The 13,808-nt window shown below is 41.7% G+C and overlaps 1 pseudogene; it reads left to right on the top strand.

Moving 5' to 3' along the window:
* Nucleotides 1-11,763: 11,763 nt before the first annotated feature.
* LOC100455908 (BAG family molecular chaperone regulator 4-like) lies at nt 11,764-13,367 on the top strand (annotated as a pseudogene).
* Nucleotides 13,368-13,808: the final 441 nt, after the last annotated feature.

Raw genomic sequence — 13,808 nt, 5'->3', positions numbered from 1 at the left:
TCCTGAAAAATTAGGGAAGACTTTTCTTCTAACCTGCTTACAGTGCTTTTAATTAAAAGGAAGAGCAGATGATGTGGGCTATTTCTATCTTAATGAAGGTTCATTCATTAGTACCATTGAACAGCTTTGTTTTAAAAATGGTTGGGCCTACTTGCCAGTTTGTTAAATGGTGGTTTTTATTTCTGTCTATGCTGTATAAACTATTCACTGTGATTTTTATAACCTAAATGTAGTATGTTTTTCCACTGATGTTCTTGCCCGGGGCATTCTCTTCCCTGTATTATAACAGCTTCCTATTTTTGCCTCTACAAATTGATGTAAGAGTGGATGAAGAATGGAAAATAGGGCTCTTTTGTTTGAGGCTACTTAGCAGTTATCATGAGTGTGTAATTTCTGGAACTAGACAGAGCCAAAGGGCACCCTAAGCCCTTTAAAAACACCCAAAAGAGATCGTTTTCCTTTGTTGCTCTATCATTACTGTGGGGTCGTGACATTTTCTGCTCACATGATTCAAAAACAGATCTTCACAGCTGCCTGGGAAGTCCACCTGCCACGGAAAAATGATTTTGAGAGACTGCATGACTTCACTGCTTACTGTGTGCAGTGTAACCAGCTCTCACTTTTCCAGGCTAATGAATGTTAATCGAGAATCCCCTGGGGTCTATTTGAGCCACGAGTTTTAGCCTTCTCCTCCCTTCAATGTCTTATGAGCTCTCCTCACGAGGATGGGTCACAATGAATGAAGTTGAGTTTAATCTCTTTCATTTCCCCTGCCCTCACTCCTAACTGGGAGAATCAAAGGATATTTCCCCATGTTATCATTGATCCCCTCACCCGGTTCAAAAATATGGTAAGAGTTTCTTCCAAAAGCTTCCTCCTCTCTCCCTCCCTCCCTCCCTCCCTCCCTCCCTTCCTTCCTTCCTTCTCTCCTTCCTTCCTTCCTTCCTACCTTCCCTCCTTCCTACTCTCCTTCCTTCCTTCCTTCCTTCTCTCCTTCCTTCCTTCCTTCCTTCCTTCCTTCCTTCTCTCCTTCCTTCCTTCCTTCCTTTCTTCCTCCCTCCCTTCCTTTTTCTTCTTGCTCTTGTTGCCCAGGCTGGAATGTGGTGATCTTGGCTCACTGCCACCTCTGCCTCCCAGGTTCAAGCAATTCTCCTGCCTCAGCCTCCCAAGTAGCTGGCACGCCCAGCTAATTTTTTTTGGTATTTTTAGTTGAGACAGGGTTTCACCATGTTGGCCAGGCTGGTCTGGAACTCCTGACCTCAAGTGATCCACCCACCTCAGCTTCCCAAAGTGCTGGATTACAGGAGTGAGCCACCATGCCCGGCTTGCTCTGGTTCTTTAGGACTTGTTAATCAACTAATTTCCATTTTATTCTTCTGGCTGCTACAACGTCTACTTTGTCAGTGTCTCCTTGATCAACAGCTTCTAGTGGTTGAAAATCCCAGGGGCTCCGTGAGCTCCTTGATACTCTGTGGGAGTTTGGACAATGGGATCAGTTGCCACAGATGCAGGAACTACTTGTGACAGTCGAATCGGCTTGTCTGCATTTGTCTCCCACTTTGTGTACCTCCCTGGTTTAGGCAGAGCTCACCAACGATCTCTAAGCTGTCCCCTGGTTGTCAGGGCCATAGACTGCAGTTCCCCATTCAGGTCTTCCCGGGCTGTATTCCATGTGAAGTCTTTCTCCAGCTGAAGTCTTTCCAATCATTGAATCTCATTTCCTTGGGGCCTTGTTTTTCGGAGGGCCAAGGCCATCCCTTACCATGCCACCACCTGCCAAGTCCTGACTTAGGCACTGTGGACACAGAAATGAATTGGATGCAAACTTTGTCCTCAGGAGCTTTCCCTTGAGGAAGAGGATGTGGACCACAAACAAATGAGAAAATCATGTTCTGCTGAGGATGCGGAGTGCCTGGTGGGGGAATAAGGAGGGTGTGTGGTCAACTCCTGGTGGTTGCAGAGAGGGCTGTGGTTAGGTAAAGCTTCGGAGAGGAGGTGACCGCTGTGCAGTGTCTTAAAGGATGCTAGTGGGTTAGTTAAGCGGACAGTGGGGAGAAGGATAGTCTAGGCAGAGCAATGCTTATAAGAGAGTTTAAAGAACTGCCAATAGTTTAATATGGCTGTGGCATAGGAGGTGTAGGTGTGTGAAACTTTGAGAGTTGCTGTTGAAGCAGATAAAGACCACATGGTGGACAACTTTATATTTTCCCCTGTGGGCAAATGGGAGTCATGGAGGGAGGGCAGGAGGAAGATGGAAGGGATATTGTGATGAGAAGATGTTTTGATTTTAGAAAAACGTATCTAGCGGCATGTAAGAAGATTGGAGAGGAGCTCAAGGAGAATGGAGGGCTTAGAAGATATTCTAGTGGAACAGGAGAGAGACTATGAGAGCCTAGATATGGCAGCAGTAGTAGGAAAGGAAAATAGCGGTGGGTAAGAGAGATACTGAGGATGCAGAGCACTGTGAGTGTAAAGATGGGGGTAGTTAAGGAAGAGTAAAAATCAACCATAACTCTCACGTGACCAGATTAGTGTTGATGTCTCCATTAATGTAGACTATGTTTCACTTTGTGAGAATAAATATCTTAAGCAATTGCCTGCAGACAGAATTTTATAAGTAGATTTCTTTTGGTAAAAAATTAAGCTTTTCCTGTAATCTCAGCACTTTGGGAGGCCGAGGCGGGTGGATCACCTGTCAGGAGTTTGAGACCAGCCTGGCCAATGTGGCAAAACCCCGTCTCTACTAAAAATACAAAAATTAGCCAGGTGTGGTGGGGGGCACCTGTAATCCCAGCTACTCAGGAGGCTGAGGCAGGAGAATTGCTTGAACTTGGGAGGCGAGATTGCAGTGAGCCGAGCTAGCACTACTGCACCCCAGCCTGGGTGACACAGTGAGACTCTGTCTCAAAAATAAAAAGTTTTTATTTATTCAATTGACAAATATTTATAGACAGTTTATTAGGTGCATAATACTTTGGTAGATGCAAAGCTGAAGATTGATACTCTCATTATGCAAGAAGGCATACATACATAAGATTTCCAGACTGTGAAATGAGACAGCATGAGATTAATTATTAAAATGCGATGTATGGCCAGGTATGGTGGCTCACGCTTGTAATCCCAGCACGTTGGGAGGCAGAGGCAGGTGGATCACTTGAGGTCAGGAGTTCCAGACCAGCCTGGATAACATGGTGAAAACCCATCTCTACTACAGATACAAAATTAGCCAGGTGTAGTGGCATGAGCCTGTAATCCCAGTTACTCAGGAGGCTGAGACAGGAGAATCGCTTGAACCTGGGAGGTAGAGGTTGTAGTGAGCCAAGCTTGCACCATTGCATTCCAGTCTGGGCAACAGAACAAGACTTCATCTCCAAAAAAAAAAAGCAATACATATTAAAATATTTTTTTAAAAATTGCTATGTACAATAAAGGGACCATTTAAAACCATTTACAGAATACTAACTGTTACAAAAAACCTAACTGTGCTCCATCCACCGTAGACTCCCATTAAAATTTAAGTCATAATAACAACACCAAGGAAATGATAGGCTTGCCTTACTCTATAGAACAAAACAGTTTTTATGCTGGATAGGATATTGAAAATCACTGGGGTCTGGTGATTCTCAGCCTTGGAAATTCAGGGAGGGAGAGGCTGTTATGATTTCTTCTTCAGCATTTAAATGGGAATTAGTCCTAGGATGTGCTAGTGACTTTTGTTCATCTAAATAATAGGGCCTAAACAGGGCCTTAAAAAAATAAAATGTGTAGAACAAACTTTACATGAAGCTATGGAAACAGAATAGACTATTTTGCTTAAAATAGAACACCTATATTTAGGAGCTTTTAGTCTGGAATGACCTTAACATTTAAGGCAACACAGTAGTTTTAAGTCTGATCATAAACCTTCACGTTCTATCCTTTGTCTCTAAACCACTCCATGGGCTTAACTGTGTTGCCACAGAAGAATGAAAATTGAATGTAAACAATATATTTTCTGCTTCAGGATTTGAGAACATCCCTCTTCCTCTCTCTGGCCAGCAAACCTTTGAGAGTGTGCACTACTGGTAATCTACTGAAATACTGTTTGTGATCATTCCTAAAACTGAACAAGGAAGGGACTATTGTTGAGTTCTGGTCTGAGTGTAGGAGATTCCTGGTCTCAGGTCAGTTCTACCTCACACTCATTGAGACTTGTGACAAGCTCCAGCCTCTCCCTGGTCTTTAGGTTCAATATCTGTAAAATGAAGAGATTAGGCTGGAACAGCAATTTTCTACCTTGGATGTACAATAGAGTCAACTGGGGAACGTCTAGAAAATACCATGGCAGGCCCCATTTCCAGAGATCCAAGGGCCTTCAGCTTGAAAATCTTATTCCATGAAATGATGTAGGCCCGTCAAGAGACTAACTTCATGGGCCTTAAGCAATGTCAGGGACCATCTTTACTAAAAATAATACAAAATTTAGGCCAGGTGCAGTGAGTGGCTCAAGCCTGTAATCCCACCACTTTGGGAGGCCAAGGTGGGTGGATCACCTGAGATCAGGAGTTCGAGACCAGCCTGGCCAACATGGTGAAACCCCCTCTCTACTAAAAATACAAATTAGCTAGGTGTGGTGGCAGGTGCCTGTAATCCCAGGTACTTGGGAGGCTGAGGCAGGAGAATCACTTGAACCCAGGAGGCGGAGGTTGCAGTGAGCTGAGGTCGTGCCATTGCACTCCAGCCTTAGTGATAGTGCCATTGCACTCCAGCCTTAGTGACAGAGCAAGACTCCATCTCAAAAAAAAAAAAAAACAAACAAAAAAAAACAAAATTACAAACACAAAATTCAGTATAAAAAAGATTTATTTAGAATGAAAAAGAAATCCCAATAAATTACAAATTTTTAAAGAGTCAACAGATTTATCAGACATAAAAAAATCCAGAAATATAAGATAATATTTTTATTAATTAACTACCAGACATGTCTTGTATACTTTTTTCTTTTGCATTTCTTGACTGCTTATTCTTTGGTTATTTCTTCATTTAACATCAATTTTGCAGTATTTTCTTATTTATTTAATTTTCATCTTTGGCTAATTCTCTTGACTTTGAAATTTTTGCAATATTTTCTATAGAGACAATAAAAAATTTAGTCTTTTCTTTTATGGTTGATTAATTTTTAAAATTATTGCTAGCTTAGAAAAGTTTATTTCATCTGGTTGCAGTGGCTTATGTCTGTAGTCCCCGCTACTCAGGAGCCTGAGGCAGGAGGATCTCTTGAGGCCAGGATTTTGAGGCCAGCCTGAGCAACATAGTGAGACCCTGTCTCTTTCTCTGTCTATTTTTTTAATATTATACTTTAAGTTCTAGGGTACATGCGCACAATGTGCAGGTTTGTTACATAGGTATACATGTGCCATGTTGATTTGCTGCACCCATCAACTCGTCATTTACAATAGGTATTTCTCCTAACGCTATCCCTCCCCTAGCTCCCAGCCCCCAAAAGGCCCCAGTGTGTGATGTTCCCAACCCTGTGTCCATGCGTTCTCATTGTTCAACTCCCATTTATGAGTGAGAACATGTGGTGTTTGGTTTTCTATCCTTGTGATATTTTGCTGAGAATGATGGTTTCCAGCTGCATCCATGTCCCTGCAAAGGACATGAACTCATCCTTTTTTATGGCTGCATAGTATTCCATGGTGTATATATGCCACATTTTCTTTATCCAGTCTATTATTGATGAACATTTGGGTTGGTTCCAAGTCTTTGCTATTGTGAATAGTGCCGCAATAAACATACATGTGCATGTGTCTTTGTAGTAGAATGATTTATAATCCTTTGGGTATATACCCAGTAATGGGATTGCTGGGTCAAATGGTATTTCTAGTTCTACATCCTTGAGGAATTGCCACACTGTCTTCCACAATGGTTGAACTAATTTACACTCCCACCAAAAGTGTAAAAGCATTCCTGTTTCTCCACATCCTCTCCAGCATCTGTTGTTTGCTGACTTTTTAATGATCGCCATTCTAACTGGCATGAGATGGTATCTCATTGTGGTTTTGATTTGCATTTCTCTGATGACCAGTGATGATGAGCATTTTTTCATATGTCTGTTGGCTGCATAAATGCCTTCTTTTGAGAAGTATCTGTTCATATACTTGCCTGCTTTTTTGATGGGATTGTTTGTTTTTTTCTTGTAAATTTGTTTAAGTTCTCCGTAGATTCTGGATATTATCCCTTTGTCAGATGGATAGATTGCAAAAATTTTCTCCCATTTTGCAGGTTGCCTCTTCCCTTTGATGATAGTTTCTTTTGCTGTGCAGAAGCTCTTTAGTTTAATTAGATCCCATTTGTCAATTTTGGCTTTGTTGCCTTTGCTTTTGGTGTTTTAGTCATGAAGTCTTTGCTAAAGCCTATGTCCTGAATGGTATTGCCTAGTTTTTCTTCTAGGGTTTTTATGGTTCTAGGTTTAACATTTAAGTCTTTAATCCATCTTGAGTTAATTTTTGTGTAAGGTGTAAGGAAGGTATCCAGTTTGAGCTTTCTACATATGGCTAGCCAGTTTTCTGAGCACCATTTATTAAATAGGGAATCCTTTCCCCATTTCTTGTTTTTGTCAGGTTTGTCAAAGATCAGATGATTGTAGATGTGTGGTGTTATTTCTGAGGGCTCTGTTCTGTTCCATTGGTCTATATATCTGTTTTGGTACCAGTACCATGCTGTTTTGGTTACTGTAGCCTTGTAGTATAGTTTGAAGTCAGGTAGCATGATGCCTCCAGGTTTGTTCTTTTTGCTTAGGATTGTCTTGGCAATGTGGGCCCTGTTTTGGTTCCACATGAACTTTAAAGTAGTTTTTTCCAATTCTGTGAAGAAAGTCTGTGGTAGCTTGATGGGGATAGCACTGAATCTATAAATTACCTTCCACAATGGGCAGTATGGCCATTTTCAGGATATTGGTTCTTCCTATCCATGAGCATGGAATGTTATTCCATTTGTTTGTGTCCTCTTTCATTTCACTGAACAGTGGTTTGCAGTTCTCCTTGAAGAGGTTCTTCACATCCCTTGTTAACTTGGATTCCTAGGTATTTTATTCTCTTTGTAGCAATTGTGAATGTGAGTTCACTCATGATTTGGTTCTCTGTTTGTCTGTTATTGGTGTATAGGAATGCTTGTGATTTTTGCACATTGATTTTGTATCCTGAGACTTTGCTGAAGTTGCTTATTAGCTTAAGGGGATTTTTGGGCTGAGATATGGGGTTTTCTAAATATATGATCATGTCATCTGCAAACAGAGATAATTTGACTTCCTCTTTTCCTAATTGAATACCTTTATTTTTTTCTCTTGCCTGATTGCCCTGACCAGAACTTCCAACACTATGTTGAATAGGAGTGGTGAGAGAGGGCATCCTTGTCTTGTGCCGGTTTTCATAGGGAATGCTTCCAGTTTTTGTCCATTCAGTATGATATTGGCTGTGGGTTTTTCATAAACAGCTCTTATTATTTTGAGATACGTTCCATCGATATCTAGTTTATTAGAGTTTTTAGCACGAAAGGTTGTTGAATTTTGTCAAAGGCCTTTTCTGCATCTGTTGAGATAATCATGTGGTTTTTGTTGTTGGTTCTGTTTATGTGATGGATTACGTTTATTGATTGCATACGTTGAACCAGCCTTGCATCCCAGGGATGAAGTCAAATTGATTGTGGTGGATAAGCTTTTTGATGTGCTGCTGGATCCGGTTTGCCAGTATTTTATTGAGGATTTTCACATTGATGTTCATCAGGGATATTGGCCTAAGATTCTCTTTTTTTGTTGTGTCTCTGCCAGGCTTTGGTATCAGGATGATGCTGGCCTCATAAAATGAGTTAGGGAGGATTCCGTCTTTTTCTGTTGATTGGAATAGTTTCAGAAGGAATGGTACCGGCTCCTCTTTGTACCTCTTGTAGAATTTGGCTGTGAATCCATTTGGTCCTGGGCTTTTTTTGGTTGGTAAGCTATTAATTATTGCCTCAATTTCAGAACCTGTTACTGGTCTATTCAGAGATTCAACTTCTGCCTGGTTTAGTCTTTGGAGGGTGTATGTGTCCAGGAATTTACCAATTTCTTCTAGATTTTCTAGTTTATTTGCATAGAGGTGCTTATAGTATTCTCTGATGATACTTTGTATTTCTGTGGGATCAGTGGTGATATCCCCTTTATCATTTTTTATTGCATCTATTTGATTCTTCTCTCTTTTCTACTTTATTAGTCTGGCAAGGGGTCTATCTATTTTGTTGATCTTTTCAAAAAACCAGCTCCTGGATTCATTGATTTTTTGAAGGGTTTTTTGTGTCTGTATTTTTTTTTTCAGTTCTGCTGTGATCTTAGTTACTTCTTGTCTTCTGCTAGCTTTTGAATTTGTTTGCTCTTACTTCTCTAGTTCTTTTAATTGTGATGTTAAGGTGTTGATTTTAGATCTTTCCTGCTTTCTCTTGTGGGCATTTAGTGCTATAAATTTCCCTGTACACACTGCTTTAAATGTGTCCCAGAGATTCTGGTACATTGTGTCTTTGTTCTCACTGGTTTCAAAGGACATCTTTATTTCTGCTTTCATTTAGTTATGTACCCAGTAGTCATTCAGGAGCAGGTTGTTAAGTTTCCATGTAGTTGTACGGTTTTGGGTGAGTTTCTTAATTCTGAGTTCTAATTTGATTGCACTGTGGTCTGAGAGACAGTTTGTTGTGATTTCTGTTTTCACATTTGCTGAGGTGTTTTGTTTTGTTTTGTTTTGTTTTTAGGCAGCGTCTCGCTCTGTCACCCAGATTCGCATGTGGTGGCGCAATCTCGGCTCACTGCAACCTCCGCCTCCCAAGTTCAAGGGCTTCTCCTGCCTCAGCCTCCTGAGTAGCTGGGATTACAGGCATGTGCCACCATGCCCAGCTAATTTTATTTGTATTTTTAGTAGAGACAGGGTTTCTCCATGTTGGTCAGGCTGGTCTCGAACTCCTGACCTCAGGTGACCCACCTGCCTCAGCCTCCCAAAGTGCTGGGATTATAGGCATGAGCCACCACGCCTGGCCACTGAGGAGTTTTACTTCCATTTATGCGGTCAATTTTAGAATAAGTGCGATGTGGTGCTGAGAAGAATGTATATTTTGTTGATTTGGGGTGGAGAGTTCTGTAGATGTCCATTAGGTCTGCTTGGTCCAGAGCTGAGTTCAAGTCCTGCATATCCTTGTTAGTTTTCTGTCTCGTTGATCTGTCTAATATTGACAGTGGGGTGTTAAATCTCCCATTATTGTTGTGTGGGAGTCTAAGTCTCTTTGTAGGTCTCTAAGAACTTGCTTTATGAATCTGGGTGCTCCTGTATTGGGTGCATATATATTTAGGATAGTTGTATTACCTTTACCATTATGTAATGGCCTTCTTTGTCTCTTTTGATCTTTGTTGGTTTAAAGTGTGTTTTATCAGGGACCAGAATTGCAAACACTGCTTTTTTTTGCTTTCCATTTGCTTGGTAGATTTTCCTCCATCCCTTTATTTTGAGCCTATGTGTGTCTCTGCACGTGAGATGGGTCTCCTGAATACAGTACACCAATGGGTCTTGACTCTATCCAATTTGCCAGTCTGTGTCTTTTAATGGGGGCATTTAGCCCATTTACATTTAAGGTTAATGTTGTTATGTGTGAATTTGATCCTGTCATTATGATGCTAGCTGGTTATTTCACCCGTTAATTGATGCAGTTTCTTCCTAGCATCGATGGTCTTTACAGTTTGGCATGTTTTTGCTGTAGCTGGTACTGGTTGTTCCTTTCCATATTTAGTGCTTCCTTCAGGAGCTCTTGTAAGGCAGGCCTGGTAGTGACAAAATCTCTCAGCATTTGCTTGTCTGTAAAGGATTTTATTTCTCCTTAACTTATGAAGCTTAGTTTGGCTGGATATGAAATTCTGGGTTGAAAATTCTTTTCTTTAAGAATGTTGAGTATTGGCCCCCACTCACTTCTGGCTTGTAGGGTTTCTTCTGAGAGATCCACTGTGAGTCTGATGGGCTGCCCTTTGTGGGTAACCTGACCTTTCTCTCTGGCTGCCCTTAACATTTTTTCCTTCATTTCAACCTTGGTGAATCTGACAATTATGTGTCCTGGGGTTGCTCTTCTCGAGGAGTATCTTTGTGGTGTTCTCTGTATTTCCTGAATTTGAATGTTGGCCTGCCTTGCTAGGTTGGGGAAGTTCTCCTGGGTAATATCCTGAAGAGTGTTTTCTAACTTGGTTCCATTCTCCCCATCACTTTCAGGTACACCAATCAGACATAGATTTGGTCTTTTCACATAGTCCCATATTTCTTGGAGGCTTTGTTTGTTCCTTTTCATTCTTTTTTATCTAAGTTTATTTCTTCTGGGCGCAGTGGCTTATGTCTGTAGTTCCCGTGACTCAGGAGGCTGAGGCAGGAGGATCTCTTGAGGCCAGGATTTTGAGGCCAGCCTGAGCAACATAGTGAGACCCTGTCTCTATATTTTTAAAAATCTTAAAAAAGAGTTTGCTTCAGTTTCACACTTCCTTATTCATAATATCACATATGTTTTTAGGATTGTTGTCAAATTTGGGAAAATCTCTGCTAAGATTTCATCATATGTGAACTGTAACATTTGGAAGGATTTTCTAGCTTAGTATACTTAATGGTTAATTCTGTGTGTCAACTTGACTAGGTCATTGGACTCCTAGAAATTTGGCCGAACAGTATTCTCAATATGTCTGTAGGATGTGTCCAGATGAGATTAACCTTTGAATTGGTAAACCGAGTAAAGCAGGTTGCCCTCCCTAATGTGAATGGGTCTCTTTCAACCAATTGAAGACCCAACTAGAACAAAAAGGCTGAGCAAAAGGAAATGCTTCTGGCCTGACTTCTCGAACTGGGACATTAGTCTTTTCCTGCCTACTACTTGAACTAAAAATTCAGCTTTTCTTGGGTCTTGAGCTTGCCAGCTTTCAGACTTGGACTTATACGGTCAACTCCCCTGGTTTTCAGGGATTTGGTCTCTGACCAGAACTACACCATCAGTTCTCCTCAGTCTTCAGTTTGGCAACTATAGATCTCAGCACCTCTAGGTCTCCTTAATCATGTGAGCCAATTCATCATAGTATATCTCCTTATATAAATTATATATCTCTGTCTCTTTGTACCTGTATCTGTATATCTATATCTCCTTTAGCTCTGTTTCTCTGGAGAACCCTGACCAATACAGTAGACTTGAAACCTTCTTTCTTTTTTTTTTTTTTTTTTTAATAGATGGAGTCTTGCTCCGTCGCCCAGGCTGGAGTGCAGTGGCATGATCTCAGCGCACTGCAACCTGTGCCTCCTGGGTTCAAGCAATTCTCCTGCCTCAGCCTCCTGAGTAGCTGGGATTACAGGCAAGTGCCATCACGCCCAGCTAATTTTTGTATCTTTAGTAGAGACGGGATTTCACCATGTTGGCCAGGCTGGTCTCAAACTCCTGACCTCAGGTGATCTGCCCGCCTTGACCTCCTAAAGTGCTGGGACTACAGGTGTGAACCACCATGCTTGGCCTTAAAATTACTTCTCTATGCATCTGTAAAGAGAAATCCATAACCTGAAAAGAGAACTAAGTCTGAATTCTGAGTAAGGTTTTGGATCTTATCCAAAATTTTGTATTATCAGAGCAAAATCACACAAGTTCTAAACACTGTCTAAGAATATGCAGTGGCTTGTATAAATTAAAACTTAATTTGGCCTGCCCGATGGGTCGGCCGTGGGGGGCGGAAAGCACTTCAGGGCAGCGGAGCCCATGTCGGCCCTGAGGCGCTTGGGCTACGGCCCCAGTGACTATCTGTCCTACCGCCGCTACTACGGGCCTGGGGGTGGAGATGTGCCGGTGCAGCCACCTCCACCTTTATACCCTTTTCACCCCGAACCTCCCCAGCCTGCCATTTCCTGGTGGGTGCGCGGGGTTGGCCCGGCGGAGACCACCTGGCTGGGAGAAGGCGGAGGAGGCGATGGCTACTATCCCTCTGGAGGCGCCTGGCCAGAGCCTGGTCGAGCCGGAGGAAGCCACCAAAGTTTGAATTCTTACACAAATGGAGCATACGGTCCAACATACCCCCCAGGCCCTGGGGCAAATACTGCCTCATACTCAGGGACTTACTATGCACCTGGTTATACTCAGACCAGTTATTCCACGGAAGTTCCAAGTACTTACCGTTCCCCTGGCACAGCCCAACTCCAGTCTCTCGAGTCTATCCCCAGCAGGACTGTTAGACTGAAGTACCCGCTCTTAGGGGGCAGGTTGCAGGGTATCCAGCTTCACAGAACCCTGGAATGACCCTGCCCCATTACCCTTATGGAGATGGTAATCGTAGTGTTCCACAATCAGGACAAACTGTACCACCACAAGAGAACGCGTGGGCTTCTCCTGGTGCTTATGGAATGGGTGGCAGTTATCCTTGGCCTTCGTCAGCGCCCTCAGCACCACCTGACAATCTCTACATGACAGAAAGTACTTCACCATGGCCTAGCAGTGGCTCTCCTCCGTCACCCCCTACACCCCCACTCCAGCATACACCCCCACTCCAGCAGCCCTAGGATTCTTCATACCCCTATAGCCAATCAGATCAAAGCATGAACCGGCACAGCTTCCCTTGCAGCGTCCATCAGTACGAATCCTCTGGGACAGTGAACAAGAATGATTCAGATCTTTTGGATTCCTAAGTCCAATATAGTGCTGAGCCTCAGCTGTATGGTAATGCCACCAGTGACCATCCCAACAATCAAGATTAAAGTAGCAGTCTTCCTGAAGAATGTGTACCTTCAGATGAAAGTACTCCTCCGAATATTAAAAAAATCATACATGTGCTGGAGAAGGTCCAGTATCTTGAACAAGAAGTAGAATAATTTGTAGGAAAAAAGACAGGCTAAGCATACTGGCTTCTGGAAGAAATGCTAACCAAGGAACTTTTGGAACTAGATTCAGTTGAAACTGGGGGCCAGGGCTCTGTACGGCAGGCCAGAAAAGAGGCTGTTTGCAAGATTCAGGCCATACTGGAAAAATTAGAAAAAAAAATTATGAAAGGATTTAGAACAAAGTGAAAGCCTGTTACTAACTTGACCAAAGAACACTTGATTTGGTTAGTTACCCTCTTTTTGAAATGCCTGTTGATGACAAGAAGCAATACATTCCAACTTTCCTTTGATTTTAAACTTGAAAAACTGGCAAAGGAATGGAAGAATATTTTAGTCATGAGTTGTTTTCAGTTTTCAGATGAATGAATGTAATAGGAAACTATGGAGTTACCAATATTGCCAAGTAGACTCACTCCTTAAAAAATTTATGGATATCTGCAAGCTGCTTCTTATCAGCAGGAGGGAAACACACTTTACGTAACAGGCTTATCAGAAACCTACAAGATGAAACTAGATATAATCTGAGACAAACAGGATGTGTTTTTTTAAACATCTGGATATCTTGTCACATTTTCGTACATTGTGACTGCTTTCAACATACACTTCATGTGTAATTACAGCTTAGACTTTAGCCTTCTTGGACTTCTGTTCTGTTTTATTATTTGCAGTTCACAAATATAGTATTATTCTCAACTTCTTGGTACATTTTGTAGTAATATGTTTAATATAATTATTCAAGAGACTATATTGACAGCCAGAGAGTATGGTAGTTCTGAAAGAATTTATATCTTTTCACCACTTGAATATACTGCAATGTGTAGTGAGTAAATTGAATTTGGAAATGGCATTGACATAAAATGAAAATATTTACGGACATTTTTCTTTTTTGCTTTTTTATTGTATTTGGGTAAAGATCTACTTAAAAATTACCTG

The sequence above is a fragment of the Pongo abelii genome, chromosome 7 (assembly GCF_028885655.2).
Source record: "Pongo abelii isolate AG06213 chromosome 7, NHGRI_mPonAbe1-v2.0_pri, whole genome shotgun sequence".
In the NCBI taxonomy this organism is placed as follows: domain Eukaryota; kingdom Metazoa; phylum Chordata; class Mammalia; order Primates; family Hominidae; genus Pongo; species Pongo abelii.
Note: the sequence above shows the minus strand (reverse complement) of the source record. Positions and strands in the feature narration are given on the sequence as shown.